This window comes from Amblyomma americanum, chromosome 7 (assembly GCF_052857255.1).
Source record: "Amblyomma americanum isolate KBUSLIRL-KWMA chromosome 7, ASM5285725v1, whole genome shotgun sequence".
NCBI lineage: Eukaryota > Metazoa > Arthropoda > Arachnida > Ixodida > Ixodidae > Amblyomma > Amblyomma americanum.
In genome coordinates, this window is record NC_135503.1 from 85,243,929 (window position 1) to 85,259,164 (window position 15,236).

Sequence of the window (15,236 nt, forward strand, 5' to 3'; positions counted from 1 at the left end):
ATCATAAAATGATAGCGCTGATCTCAGCTACATCAACCAAATCAAATGCTAGCCTTAAAGCTTACAGCTGTGAGGATACATTCAAGCGCACTTATGGGACTACAGCTAACGAGCTACAAGCTAACAAAGTCCTCAGGAAGCGCTTATATGTGCAGTTAGAGCAAAGCGCTTTATCTGAAGCTGCAGAATTATACAAAGCAAAGTAGCAACGAGCTCGAATTTCCACTTTATCATGAATAGAACAATCGCCACTGCCCCGCGCTGGCCATCCACGTGAGCCACGAATTGAAGCCGCTGCCTCACAACCTGAAAAAAAAAAAACTGCTAACGAAATTACACTTCAAAGTAAACGTTTCCCTCAGGGCGGCTGGCATATAAACAACGAGCAATTCCTCCTCTATTAACAATGCCTGTCAGATCATCTGTCTTCCAATGGGAGGAGCGTGCGCCAGTTATCCATAAGGCAGCGCGCGTGTGGCAGTCTACAGTTGTTTCATGCTTTGCTGCCTTTTTCTTGCACATTCATAGGCATAGGCATCAGTGGCGCGAATGTCCGGAACCCGTAGAGTATCTGTTACGGGTCCAATTGGACTTATTTTTGGAAATGTGGCGGAGAGTTTGAAGTATGCTTCACTCCCGCCACCGGTTGACCCGGTATTGCACTGCCTCCGGGATCGGCCTTGTCTTTAGCGCGTCTTAACTATCCTGTCTTTCTATCCCATTTTTCAACTCTCCTACTTTCTGCACGTGGTAGCGATTGTGGCTCAGCTTGAGCCAGTGAGCAGGCCTGTGCACTTTCCTTTTCTTTCTTCCTGGCAACAACAACAGAACAACAGACATAGGCTGAATACCACGTTTCTCGTTCTGCACTGTCCTATTATCTCCATTCGGCTGCAGGAGGCGAGACGTCCTCCCCCCACTCGATGCAGCTCGCGAGGCGTTGCTGCCAGCTTACGCGAGCTCCCTCGCATCGGCAGCTGCTGTGAGCTATCCGAACTTCGTCCTGTTGAAACAGCTGGCGAAAAGATCATCCGAGCTTATCTGAGCTGACCAGAGTAACTCCGAAACTTCAACGTGATGAACGAGAGGTCTTTCGCTGGTCACCCATCTGTACTCGGCGAGAAATTTTCTTGCGAGTGAAAGAAAAGCTACAGGGGCGTAGCGTCGGCAGAATATGTCATTGCGTTAATTAGCTACAAGTATTCCGCACGACTGTGACTGTGCGTCTCGCCGCCGGCCGCCTTGCTCTCCGCACAATCACTACGTATTGTCGCTGTAGCAGCTGGTGCCCTCTTTCGAAGGTTCTCATAACTTGCCATGCCCAGTGACTCTGCCATAATTAATAACGCTCTTTTCTCCTCGACTTTCAACGTTGAAAATTGGCAGCCGCGTTAGTAAAATGCCCTAGTAACAGATATTGACAATATATCATGGTTTATGCAAACACTTATAATGGCCAGCAGGGACAATATTCTACTGTGCACGAAGACGGGACCTATTTAGGCTCGTAGTTTCCGCTTCACTGCAAAAATAAAATTTAGCGGAGTGCAGTGCTAAGCAAACAAAGTTATTGTCAGCTGACAGGTGAAGGTCCGAACAAAAGAACCGACGATCTATGCACGCCTCTTGCGCACAGGGTTCAGAAAAATGTTCAACAGCTTGACTAACCGCCGCACCATTCACGCATGTATACCCAGAACTCTGCCAACAAATTACCAAGGCACAGGTTATCAAACATCACCGCCAGATTTAATTAGGAATCCCAGGCTGTCTAGAAAGCGACAAATATGAAAAACATCATACACACACGGCAAATGTACTATCGGGATCAGTCTTGCAGGATGTAGACGAGCTTAGCGAAACTACTTTCCGCGCCACCTAACGGGATGTTACCGCTCATTCGTACCCGTATCCTCGCCCCTACATTACGCGCGCCGTAAGTTGACCGGAACCGGCGCTAGGTGCCGCCTCAATTTCAGGCTATCACCTGTCATAGACACAGTGAACAGTGGAGCAGGACTCGTGCCTCTCGACGAGGCGACCCTTCCTGGCTGGTGGGGAAGGGGAGCGCCGTGCAAATATGCATTGTTCTGCTTGTGCCGAAAAAACGGCATCCCAGAAGAGCAGAAAGTTAGGCAAGTTGGTTGAAATGCGCGGCTCAAAAATGCGCTAAATGGAAGGGAAGGACGAAAAAAGAATTACATGTGCAGGTGCTAGGACAGGAACTTTAATTATTTCTTCGTCCGTGTGCGCCCTCTCGTGCTTCTTCAGTTATAAACTTCATCTCCCACCTACGAGCCTCTAACTTAATCCGCCTATCGCCACCCATCTCCACCTCAGGAAGCAACAGTTACTCACCCTAAGCTTACCTCTTCACTCACACCTCCACACGCATAGGAATACTCGAAACATGTCTACCGTATCTGTGCCGGCAAGCGTCACTTAAAGTGCAGTGCATCGTGGTTATGGTGTTATGGCTTACAAAATATAGACTATGACTTCCTTATCCCGACCCGGATTTGTTAAACACTGTAGTAACATATAAGATAGCTTCGTTTTCGACATTAAAGAAGTCCGGACTGGTAATGTTGTATAAGATATTGTTGAATGTTTCGCTTAAAGGTATGGAGGTTCACACTTTTTCATAAGCATTTTCCTGTCGCATTTGTACAGAAATTTGAAATTTGAGATCTTATATTTAATTTTCACTTCCATCTATGCAAGTTCTGAAGCAGTTTTTCAACTGCAGATGATTTCCATATGTAGAAGAGATGCAACTTTTTACAGACCTGGCTTGGCTGCAGTTGCCATGAGAAACATTATGTCGTGTAACGGACGTAATCGAAATTGTTTTTCTACCAAAAAAAAGAATGCCAAAGGGCATCTAACGCAATCCATTGCACCTAAGGGGTTGGCTACTCGGATGAAATAAATAAATGACGTTCTCCACGAACTTTAATATTTAGAGCTTAGGTACATACCTCCAGGTGTGGTAAAGGCAATACTTCCGGGTATGTCCCCAATCTCTCCATAAAACGTTATCTCTTCCCTGGAGAAATTACAGAGCATTATGACAAATACAATTATTCATATAAAACATTGGAAGCGGACAAAAAACATGCCATAAATCAGTTGTCTTTTCCGCACTATGTCTAATGGGCACAAACACGAAATATACACTGATTATGGGGATCTGTCTTTCAGCCACGGAACAACTGCACACATGACAAGGTGCTTTTTCCTGGTGTTTATAAGGTTTAATGTATGAGGAAAGTTTGAAAACAAAATTTTTGCGGAATATATACCACTTTTGAATTTTTTATGAAAATATTGTTCCATTCCTGGAGTAACTGCAACCAGATACGTTCGAAAGATACTGCGAAAATTGTAGACACTCTGTGATTGTAGCGAGAGCGTAACTGAAATTCTCAAACAAGATACTTACCTCATTCTTTGCACAATAGCTTTTTGTTCTTAATTTGTCTTTTGAAATTAATTATAATGTTTGCTTAGACTTTGTTTTTTTAACTAAACGTTTTAACGCGCAAAAACGTCACGAAAGTGGTTTGAAACAATTCATTTTTATGTAAACTTGCTAACGTCGAAGTTGGGTTCGTATTACCCCATGTGCCATTTGAACAATGGCAACAGAGCAACGCTAGATATCCTCAAGAGCAAGCGGTTGAACCTGGTGTGTGCGCACTGAACGCTTGTCTTACCGCTGGCTAACAACGAATGCAAGTTCAGTTTCAATTTATTTTCGGTTAAATGCATCATGCGAATTTTGTCCGAAATGGGAGGAAAAAGGAGACACCTAGTTTCTCCTGACCTGTGTCCCCTGAAGTCACTGAAAGTAGGTTCGACGCAAGAAAAATTACGAAGCCAATTACACAGGTATGCACACAAGAATGCACATATATGAACTGCAACTATTCCTGTCGGTCTCCTAATGCTGACGAAAAAGTGCGAAGGAAGTAAACTGCCACAAGAGCAAAATCAAGGAACAGCAGGACTGAGAAGCAGCGGAGCTACAAATCTGACTGTAACTCTTCGGGCCATTGCTTTATGACATGTGTAGCGATTCAAAATATTCTTTGTCATTTTCCCCGAACTCGATGTTTTTCGATTCTAACTACGCGATCACTCCAAAATTTATCCCTGTACATGTCGTTTTATTAAACTGCCCATTTTTTCTTATATATTCAGCTTTAAAAACAGCTACTATGTTTTTAATTGTCGCATTCTTTCAAATAATTCTGATATGAAAAACATTTTTCGTCATTCCCCCAGCTTACCATGGCAGTTCATGGTATAAATATTTCGGACAAATGCACAGCTTATGTCTTCGTTAGTGACTACAAAATCAATTTGTCTTGATATTAAATAAATTAGTCTTAACAGACGGTGTCAGATGTTCACCTAGAATATTTAAAAAATAAAAATACACAATTTTTTCATGTCTATTAACGCTTAGGATATTATAAAAAGCTGACGTTTTTAAGACAGACCGCAAATTTGCTGTATGTACCTGCTATTAATTTTTCCCACACTGTGCTTTTGTTCTATTGCCTGCAACACTGAGAATTCAATGCTTTTCTGAGTGTCATTAACTGAGCATAAAACGAGGGGTCTAGTGCCTTCGGGACAAAAGCTTTTCGGAGCCATTTTTTTCTGAACTATGACCATATAGAATCAGCAGCTACTGATGATTATATCCTTTTTAGAAAGATAAAAAAATTTTCAGTAATCCTCTGTTACGTACCATCTATACGGAAATGAGAAGTATTGATAATGATTTCTTTGATGTCAGTGCATAATGGCAATCCTCAAGCCATAAAAATCTAAAGAAGTGTAAACGTTCGACGAAACGAAAAAGAGCCAAAACGGCGCACGCCATGGTCTTTGATTTCACGTTTACAAAAAGTCTGACTACACGCGCTCACAGTTTGGCGCAGAACAAGTCCAGCGGTAATCTTAGATTGTGACCTCAACGCGTTTCTTCTAATGAAATCGTAATACATGAGAAACAGTTTTTTAGGCTGCCATCTTTCTTCCGGATTTGTCTAATATTTTGTTTTTTTGGCCATAAATTGCATGTAGCTCAGGGTTGAAATTTCTAAAAAAAATGGCTGGTGCACAAAATTCTGTGCGAAAGCACAATTTTTTTGCCGACGTACACTATCGCCACTGACCAGAAAGCGAGATTGAGGTGAACGCTGACCCAGAGAGCCAGGTGCATCTTGAAACCGCGCAATGTGTACGCCTTGTATTTTTTGCTGGGTTTCAAGATAATACTAGTCACCAACTAACTTGCCTTTCTCTGTTATATTTCATACTTTCTAGTCCTTTGGGCCCTGTTCTACCCCCGCGCTCTGTCTTGTTGGTTTCTTCCTTGTCTATTGTCTTCATTGCGCGCTTTCAAGATGCACTCTAATACTAGTCAACAACTAGCTCGCCTTTCTCAGTTATGCTCGTCTTGACCTTTTTCATCATCAATGTCGATTTACACAATGTAAGCCGATGGCCTATGCTCCAGTGCCGTTTTTCTGCAGCATTGCTCTCAACGGAAACGCGTCTTGCTCTAGTACCATGTTTCTGTCACAAAGTTGCCCACGCCAACGCACGCAGTGCATATCTGTCACTAACTCCACATAGTCAAAGCGCGAATATTAGTTTTACAGTATTATCAGTTGATGAAGAAGGTAATGTACGATGCACAGCGCGAGAATGTGTTGCTGCGAGGAGTGACCCTCGCAGCAACACGGAGGAGTGATCGGCTGTGTCGATAGCATAGTGCTCTCGTGCAACGGGCACCAAAGCTGACCTTCTCGCGCCGCCATGGCATCGAATATCGCGCGCGGCAATATATATTTTTATTTGTGATTTGACCAATATTTATAATATGTTCATAATATACAATACGTGCACTAAAGCCTCGTTCTCATAAGCACAAGATGTGGAACCTTAATAAGCGAGCAGAAAAGCAATTCTTGAGCATGCGTCCATTATATGTAAGAAAAAACAGTTGGTAACACTCATATATACACCTCGAAATTCTAATAAAGTCTTAAACCTCTAACGCTCATAAAAAGTTTACAGGTTCCAGGTGTTTTGTCATGAGTAAAAGAACTGGCCATCTCTTTCCGCGAAATATGGCAGCAAGATTAAATCTGTGAAACCGAACTTTTACGTGAGAGCTTAATTTTCACCTAGCTACTCCCCGGAAAGTGTTTGTGTGTGGGAGTTTGTCTGCAGCATTTAAGTTCAAAATGTACGAACAGCAAAGCTAGCTTGGGAGTTCTCCTTTCATAGAGGAAATAAATTTTTTTCACGATTGGTCATAACTTAGAAAAGGTGCGTTCTTTTCTCAAGTTTTCCGGTTGATGAGTGCAGCTCGTCTCATATGTGCTGTAAATAAAAGTATGTTTCAGCGGTTATTTAAAGACACTAATTTCAGATCTGTCACTTTGATTGCTTAAGTCTATGTTTATACGCGCATACAAAAATTACTGCAGGAATGCCATTACCTCCCGCGAGCAACTCATGTTGCACTTCCGCACAGTCTAGAACAGAATAATAGGAGCTTAGTGGTGTGAATTGCAGCAAATGCATTATGCCGATATGCTTACGAGAGCCATAAGATATAGAATATAGACTAGGAATATATGATGGGCGAAAAGTTTGGAGTGATTTAGAGCGCCCCGCAGCCAGCAGCGAGAAATCTTGATTGATGCCTTACACGCATGAGTAGAACAGCGTGAAATAGAAGTACCGTACGCCGCTGATTCTGCAACTGCAATAAGGCTGTAAATACTAATAAGGTCAACCTCCTCTGCAAAAGAACTTATAACCGGCCATCAGAGAGACTTAGTAGCAGCGAAGGAAAGAGCAAACTTGATAAAGGAAAATAATTTTATGCCACAAAGAGATTGCGAAACTCTCCCTGCCAGTCGTTGCACAGTTCTCACCCCGTTTGATGATAATAATCATGCATCCAAGAGCGCTGCCTAAAGTACCGGCCATACAGCTCATATTTATACCTCAAGGAGCACTTACCCAGTTGATGGAAGGGTCCAGACATAGGTGACTTTATGCGCATCGGGGTCATATTCTGTCCTCCTTGCAGATAGGCATTCGAATAGTGTGTCGTTGTTTGAATCAGATATGGCCACGCCGTTCTCAAAGCTGGCTACCACCTGAGGGTAGAATTTCAGTTGAGCTATACGTTCACGGCATATACATTTCAGTGACCATGGAAGTCAAAAAATATCCAAATTTTTCTCTGTCGCAGTTTGCTTGGAGATCGAATACACAATATCTGTATGGCAACTAAACAAGAAACACATAATGGCCAGACTGCGCTCCCAGCTACGACTGTACATTCTGTATAAGAATTTTGTGCCTGTACGCTTTAGTAATATAGTATCCAGAAAAATTTTGTGATCTTCTGATCATTTTCCTATTGCGGTCCATGTATGGAGTTATCAGTGTGCAGATGACGCCTTCCTTACTTCTGTTTGTAAGCACTATTTCACTTTTTCAAACCACAAAGATGATATCCGCTAGACTGAATCTGAACTATTGTAATGAAATTAAGTTCTATAAAAGCAAAACTGTGTTGCATAAGTAGCACCGAATATGTGGCATCAATTCATGATCCCACATTTTTTCACATGTCCAAGTAGATTTCTCGCCTGTGCACCACACATCAAATATCTGAAACATCTCAGAATTCACCCTTTCAGGTCAGCTGCAGTTTCCGCGCTGACTACTGCACCATTCAGCATCCTTTTGGGCCGGGCCTTCTAGCTCTCCGCAAATAAAAAGATTGCCGCGACATAATTTCGTGATAAATATTTATATAAAGCCTTTTGTTTTCAGTCAACTGCACAGGATCGAAATTCGGGAAGTCGTCAGTGTATAATTTCCAAGAGTCACATACTGGTGTGCCTCCACTGCTCTTTGTGCTGCCTTACTCTTCACTTTCGCTGTCGGAACTTGTGATTGACTCTTCTGTCGGAGGAGGCACATAGTTGTCTTCGTCACTTCAGTCATCTTCGCTTTCTATAAAGTCATTAGACAACATTCCGTTGAACACGCGTGTCGGAATGGAACTCATGCTGCGAGCTTTGGGCGCTCATTCAGGACCTCAAATCTACGTTGATCAAGAATATTCTACCAGCGGTTAGGTGCTTCTATCCATCGAAAAGAAAGACAAAAAGCCAATGTGCAAGCTAAAACAAATCCAATCCGACGGCACGTGAAACCGTTCTGCCGGGCCATACCCGGCAGCTGACCGGAAGGATACCTTGGCGCTGTAGGGCGATGCCAGGCTGATGACCGGATAGTGTTCATATAAATGAGAATCTATCATAGTAGACACTCAAGGTGTACTTGTTTAAGCATCTCATAACTGCCAAGGGCTTGTTTTATGAACTAAAACTTTTCTTTGGAATTTAGATTTAAAAATGTGGCCTCTATGTAGCAAGACACGTATGATCTTGCGTATGCATACTTATGACGGAGTGTGCATACTTTGAAGTCATTACCATGCTTTAATGTGTTGCCGGTCATTCTAACACAAGCGAACATAAGGATTACCCAGGCAGGCATCTTTTTATTTCAAACTTAATGGAGGAAAATTTTTGAAGTTTTAAGTATTGCCCGGAGAAAGTTAACTGTAAGAGGGAGCATAACCACGGTCATCCTCATGCTCCCAAGCTGCCATAAGGAAGGCTCTGCTTAAAGGTTAAATTAACGTTCCAAAGCTCTTCTGTAATCTTTATCAGCAAAGCGGTATTTTAACTGGGCTCAAACATCAGCCAGGTGCTTAAGGATTTACGGTTTATTCGTATCAAAGAGTCAAAAGTATATTGATGATGATTAATATTTTTTGTGGCTCAAGGATAGCTTCGGGTGAAGAGCGCCATGGCATAAGGCGATTTTGTCTGCACAAGGAGGGATCAAAAGCCCCTTCGCACGCAATCCAGAAAAGTCCAGCATCACGCCAGGGAATAACTGCTACCCATTGCATCGCAGATGTGCATCCGGCGGCACTGGGCTTTAGACACCCCACCTCCCACATCCCAGGCGCATGCTCAATGGACAAGTACACCATTGCGGTAAAGTCAAAAGTATACCCGGGGAAATTCCCCGTGGAGACTCCCCTGATCTCCCCTAGGAAGTAGAAGGTTGGAATGGGCTATGGAAATTACGGGTGCGGTTATGAGAATTCGAAGGGATTGGGGACAGTGGAATTTTTCTGTATTTCTCATCCCTATGAGGTCCTTCACAGGCCTCCTGTAGAGGGCCAGCACTGAAACTAGGCCTCGACGTGTGCTTCCATACCACAGAGAACGTTTACTGGGGTCTCTGACAGTCCAAGAAAGGTTAATCTAACAGGAGCTCATCCGAGATCCCCTCCCCCAAGCCAGGCTCTGCCACTACTAACATCCAGTAGTACTAAGATCGCAGTTTTCACGCCACCCGTTTTGTCCTGCAGCTCTTAATCCAAGGTACTTGCTCGCGTTTACCTGGAATTGACCACCGGCCTTTCCTGAGTTTCGGGGATTACTGGTGTCCCGAACGGGCTATTAACTCTATCCCTTTTCGCCTCTTCGGACTTAAGGGCGACTTCCCCAAAACCCACGCTTGGTTCGCCCAATCAAATGCCCCCGCGTGGCACCGGGCTCTTCAGTGCTGAAAAAAGCGCGCCCGCGGTTGGGTGGTACGCCCTTCGTGCCGAGAGGAGACCATGCGGCTTATTTTGGCGTATTCAATTTCAAGCCGCCGTTCTGTTTTTGAGACGGATTCCGCGTGCCCTGTGCGTTACCATCCGCACCTACACCCGCACTCTGGTAACGGGCATCGGGGGCTGCGACACGCTCGCAATGGCGCGGAGAGGCCGACGAACACAATTAAGGTGTGCAGAGCGGCGCGCTACTGTCAACTGGTTTATTTATTGCAGGACAAACATAATATATAGGCACATCGCCACACCGCCGATCTGCTGCAGCGAAGGTCTTATGATGTCGCCTGTGTTTTGTCGGTTTTTTCTTTTTAGTGCATTTTCATTCCTTTCGTCCTGCCAGGTGCCATTTTGCATGTTACTTTGGCCATTAACACCACGTGTCATATTTTCCGTTTGCTTTTAATATTCATCCGTCACTTTTATCACATTTAGATACCTTCGTTAAACATGTTTACTCTTATCGTTTTTATGTCCCCTTAATTTATTCTGACGTTTGCTGTAGCTGATAGGTGGTGTGGCGATGTACCTGTATATTAAGTGTGTCTTTCAATGAATAAACCGCTGGGAGTAGCGCGTCGTCCTGTCCGCCTTTCTCGTGTGCGTCTTGCGTTGCGTCTCCTTATGACCAAAGGTTCAAAGAGAACTGGCTAAGTGCTCGATGTAAGTAAGGTATAACAAATTAAATCGGAGTCAAAGGCTGATAAAAACTGTTAAGTGACTTGCTGAACTTTTTTGACAAAGGATAGGTTTGGTGGTACATAAGCGGGAAAACATCGGTGGTTATATTTGAAATTGGGATAGCGCGCCGAAGCGCAAACGAAATGAATATTTTTTTTTTGCTCGGCTCGCGCTTGGGCGGCTGCAGATAAAGCAGGCTTCACTCAGTGGCCAAGCTGGAGCCACAGGCCGGCATTTTCGCTTAAAGACACCAAAAATGCTTATGCACTGAAATGGCACCCGAGTAAGATAGAGAGAGAGGAAGAAGAAACCCCAAAATCTTAACAAGAAAGGCACTCTGGTAGCTGCCGTACACACCGCGAAAACTATGAGAAGACGGTAAGCTGGAACAATGGGATGCAAAAATGTAAAATCTCCATAATCCGTCTTTCGCGCAAGCAGCATACCCCGAGGAACAGAAAGAGTGATTTAGAAGAGATATAGGCAGCCGATACGAGTCCCCTGCTTTGAAAGATATTACTCTCCATGAGTGGGCAGAGCTGAAGGTGTTCAGAACTGCACAGCTTTTTCTGTCGGCGCCGAAAACAGTGACTTATCAGGCAAAAGGTCTTATTGATAGTAAGTCACAATTATTTTTCGCTCTTCAACTCGTCTCGCCATAAACTTCATGTCTAAAGACTGCCGCAGAGGCCCCAGGTGGTGCTGTAAACCATGAGAATGAGCAACGCCTACAGGTCACTAATCGGCGTTTAAGCCGCTGGCAAGGCGACGACTGCAGAACCGAGTAATACTCTGCGCTCTACTTTCATGCCGGTAAGTCCAGCCGCGTCTTTCGACACTGCCCCTAAAAACAAAAGTGTGCTCATGCGTTTTATAATGACGCTCTACAACCACGACCTGGCCAAGCACTCTCGAGGCGGTAGTCTACTTGTGTCACAAATATATGAAGGAAACCAACAGTCACCGAATCTAAGTACAGTAAGGGAGTTTTTTTATTGTTTCTTCATTTATGAAATGGGATAATACATATAATTTTAGTGCTGGAAGATAAGTGATTACAAAAAAGAAGAAACAATGTCCACGTGCCTTACGTGAGACCACAACCCACGATCTGCGAATTTCGCGTACCGTGGCCTACCAACTGATCAAGGGTGGCGGTTGTCCAGTCTTCTGGTGGCGGAGGTATTTATGCTTCATGTAGCACAACCTTGAGAGTGTTAACTAGCGCCACCACCGTCGATAGCGGCGGGCCCACAATGTCCTGTATTGCCAGAAGTGTCACGTGGTACGTGATCGAATGGGAAGGATGGAAGCTGTGCGACAACTCTGTTAGCCAACTACAGCATCAAGACTGCCAGAAGTTAGGCACTCCTTTAGCTATTGAGGAGACAAGGGAAGAGAAATGAGGGGTTGGTCGCGACATATACATCAAGGAAGGAAACAGTCACCGAAACGAAAAAGTACGTGCTAAGATATTCTTCACCATCCCATCGCCGTAGATCTTCCTTTATGCATACCCAGATCGTATCTACGCAGCGTCGCAACAACGAGGTTTTCCCGGGTGGTCTTTGGAAAAACTTAAGAAATCAACCTCACCATTCAGCCTACTATAGAGATAAACCATTTGCCTGCACCCTTGGTGACATGACGGATTAATGTGGTCGTCGCGGAAAAATCATCACAGCGAAGCGGGGGCTACACGTCTAAAAAAATGTCAGGAAAACGAGCCCCAAACGTGACTGCAAGAACCGAGGTGACTACCAGATCAACGTTGAATGCGGCCGCAAGAACTGCGGATTGAAATACGCTGGCTCGGTGTCGCTTGATGTGTGAGCGGATGAGTGGCTTGGTGGACATCGTTCTCTTACTCTACAAGGATACGTTATACTACTCGAGAAACTGAACATCTCACAGATCGATACAGCCGCAGGCCGTGTCAGCGGTAGACCTCAAGAGTGAATAAAAATTACCACACGTGCCAGGCTATGTTACCAGTATTACAGCAGTTCTTGCGCTACTGACACTGTGCACGTACTTTCCGACGCAAAATCAAATAAAAATTGATAATATTTCTCTCTGTCTCAATCCAGAGGGCCTTGCTAGAAAAACACGACCTCGCAGAGTTTGAATTAAAGCTTGCAATTAGCATCCCAAGAGGCATATCCTCTTCCCGGAAAAAAGGCGCCCAGGTGCTAGGGACGGAATTCGGAGAAGAATACGGGCACGTCTAAACATACCCCAATTCCGCCTTCCTGATTGAAGCCGCGCATAAACCGATAACGTTCACTTCTTTGAAGTCATTGCCACTGATCCAAGTACTAACCTTTTTTCGACAACTCTTCCACTCTTCTGGGGCGCACGCAGCCCGTACACCGCCGAGGCATTATGAACATAAAACAAAATTGGCTCCAAATCGGACAGCACGCACAAAGAAAGGCTCGACAGGCGCAACTTTTAACTGATTATTCACAGCGTGAGCGAGTTAATATAACGGGGTACATCAAGAGGGTAAGTAGAATTTACTCATGCGCACAAGGGAATGCGTTTCATAAAGAAGCAGCAGCATACACATGTCTCACCTCAATAAAAAAACACTCATTTTTATACATAGTGATTGAAGGAGTGCTTGCACAACCGCTACCATTTTTTCTGATAAGGAAAGCCTCGACAAGCCCCGAAAAGGAAAGCCTTATATTCACTCTCTCACGCTGTGAATAAACAGTTGCATTTTTCGCCTGTCCAGTTTCTTTATTTACATGAAGAGTAAAGGAGAGTTTGGTGCTGGCATAGCGGCTCCGGCCACTCCTTAATTTTCATCAATTCATAGCAACCACTTGGTCCGATTATGTACAGTTCAACATTACAAAAAACAAACACAGTCGATAAGTCGATAATATTTAAACTAAAGTAATAGCGTCAGTGAAAGTAACAATAATGAGCGACCAAACACACTTTCAATGTTAGGAGAACAGTACACAATACTATATACATAAGAGACATGATTAAACAAGGACAGAAGAAAAAGAAATAAGCTGCTTTGCAGTACACACAGCAAACGTAGGCAACAACGCTATTAAAGCACTCACGGAAAACAGAAAAGAAAACTTTGTTTGCAGCAAATACAGCAAAAACAAATAACAAAGATATTGAAGCACTCACACACAGAGAGGTAAGAGCTTTAGCATTGGCTCCAATTCTACAAAGTTAGTACTTCCCAAGGATACAGCTGTCCTCAAGGAATGCTATCAATGCCACAAATGGTCGCTTTTGCAGGTCACATGTAGCCCATGGGCCTAACAGCTTTTGTAGACTTAAGGGTATTTTATCAAGAGCGTTCAAGTCTCTCTTCAATCGCGACCTGAGGTTGTCGTGCACTCGGCAAACCAATAATAAGTGAACCACATCCTCATTTTCTTGACCACACGCACACCGTGGACTCTCTGCGCGGCCAATTCTATGAAGAAAGCGCTTCGTGTAAGCCGTTCCTAAACGTAAGCGGTGAAGGGGCGTTTCTAAACTTCGGCTGATTGATAATGAAATATTAGACAGTTTTAGTTGTGCGTACGCAAAGCGCTACGGCGCTGCGTGCGTTGCGCTGTCCGCTCCGAAGTATAGTTTTAGTTAGCCGTGCCGTAGCGTCCCTCCAGTGCACGCGTAAACAGTAGCGCCATCTAGTGACAAGACGTCAAAGTACATCAACGCTCGGTTGCAGAAAATTTCATCCGTGATTACTGATAACTATAGGGTGAGTGCATTGCGAGCCTTTTTTTGTTCCAAGAAGAAAATCTATGGAAACCGAAAAAAAATGTAAGAACTGACTAAAAGCTAGAAAACTGCTTTGCCAGGTGTCGTTGCTATGAGGAAAACACACTGCATTTAGTTAGACCTAGAAGCTTGAAAATCGCCAAATTATCTGAAAAACAGGGGCTAGTTATCTCTCATACTGCTACGTGTGGGCACGAGTAGATGAATTAAAAGCGAACCGCTACTAATTGAGCAAGGACTTGAGCCATAGAATCCAGCGGCGTACTGTATTTATTCCGAAGCGCGTGAGCAGGGCGCCGCCATCTTGTCAACGTTAACCACGCAAACCACGCAAGCGCCGCAACGCAAAGCCCGCTGGCTAGCGGACGTACGCAATACACAGGGCTTGCGCTTGCGTTCAGTGCATGCGCCCTACAATCCCCGCAAACTACTTGCGTACGCTAAGCCGTTGCGTACGCACAGCTAAACCTGTCTATTAAACCGCGGCAACGAATCGATGAAATGCAGGCCAGAACCTGCACGGTTTGGCTCAAACCACTTTTTTTCGTTCATTTCATTGCGCATGGTCTTCAAAAAACGGCGCAATGCGCCTCTCGACAACGGAAGGCAGAAGGGAGGGCATTGGAGTGTGCTTGCCTAGCCGCTGCATTCTCTTCAGTGTTTCGTGGAATAAAGCAATGTCTGTGTATCCACTGCAAAACTATAATATACTGCTTTTTGGTAGCCTTAAAAATTCTTCCAAAACTTCCTAAACCTGGCTAGCATTCCATGGTACTGAACAAGCGCTGTGAAGTGATTTCAGTGCGGACTTGGAATCGCTAAAAATTACACACATACGCGTGTCTCGCACCGAGGAGATGAATTGTAGAGCCAAATAAATAGCGTAAATTTCAGCAGTCATTGATTCTGCCCTGTGAGCCAGCTTATATGCCCGTCGCTCATTCAGGTGCGGAATCACAAATGCGGATGCTGATGAATTTTGAAGATTGGAACCGTCAGAATACACATGAATGTAGCCGGCATACCGCATGTGTATCTGGTA

The 15,236-nt window shown here is 44.2% G+C and overlaps 1 pseudogene; it reads left to right on the forward strand.

The window, feature by feature from the left end:
- Positions 1 to 549: 549 nt before the first annotated feature.
- On the forward strand, positions 550 to 688 carry LOC144099680 (U2 spliceosomal RNA; annotated as a pseudogene).
- The last annotated feature ends 14,548 nt before the right edge of the window (positions 689 to 15,236 follow it).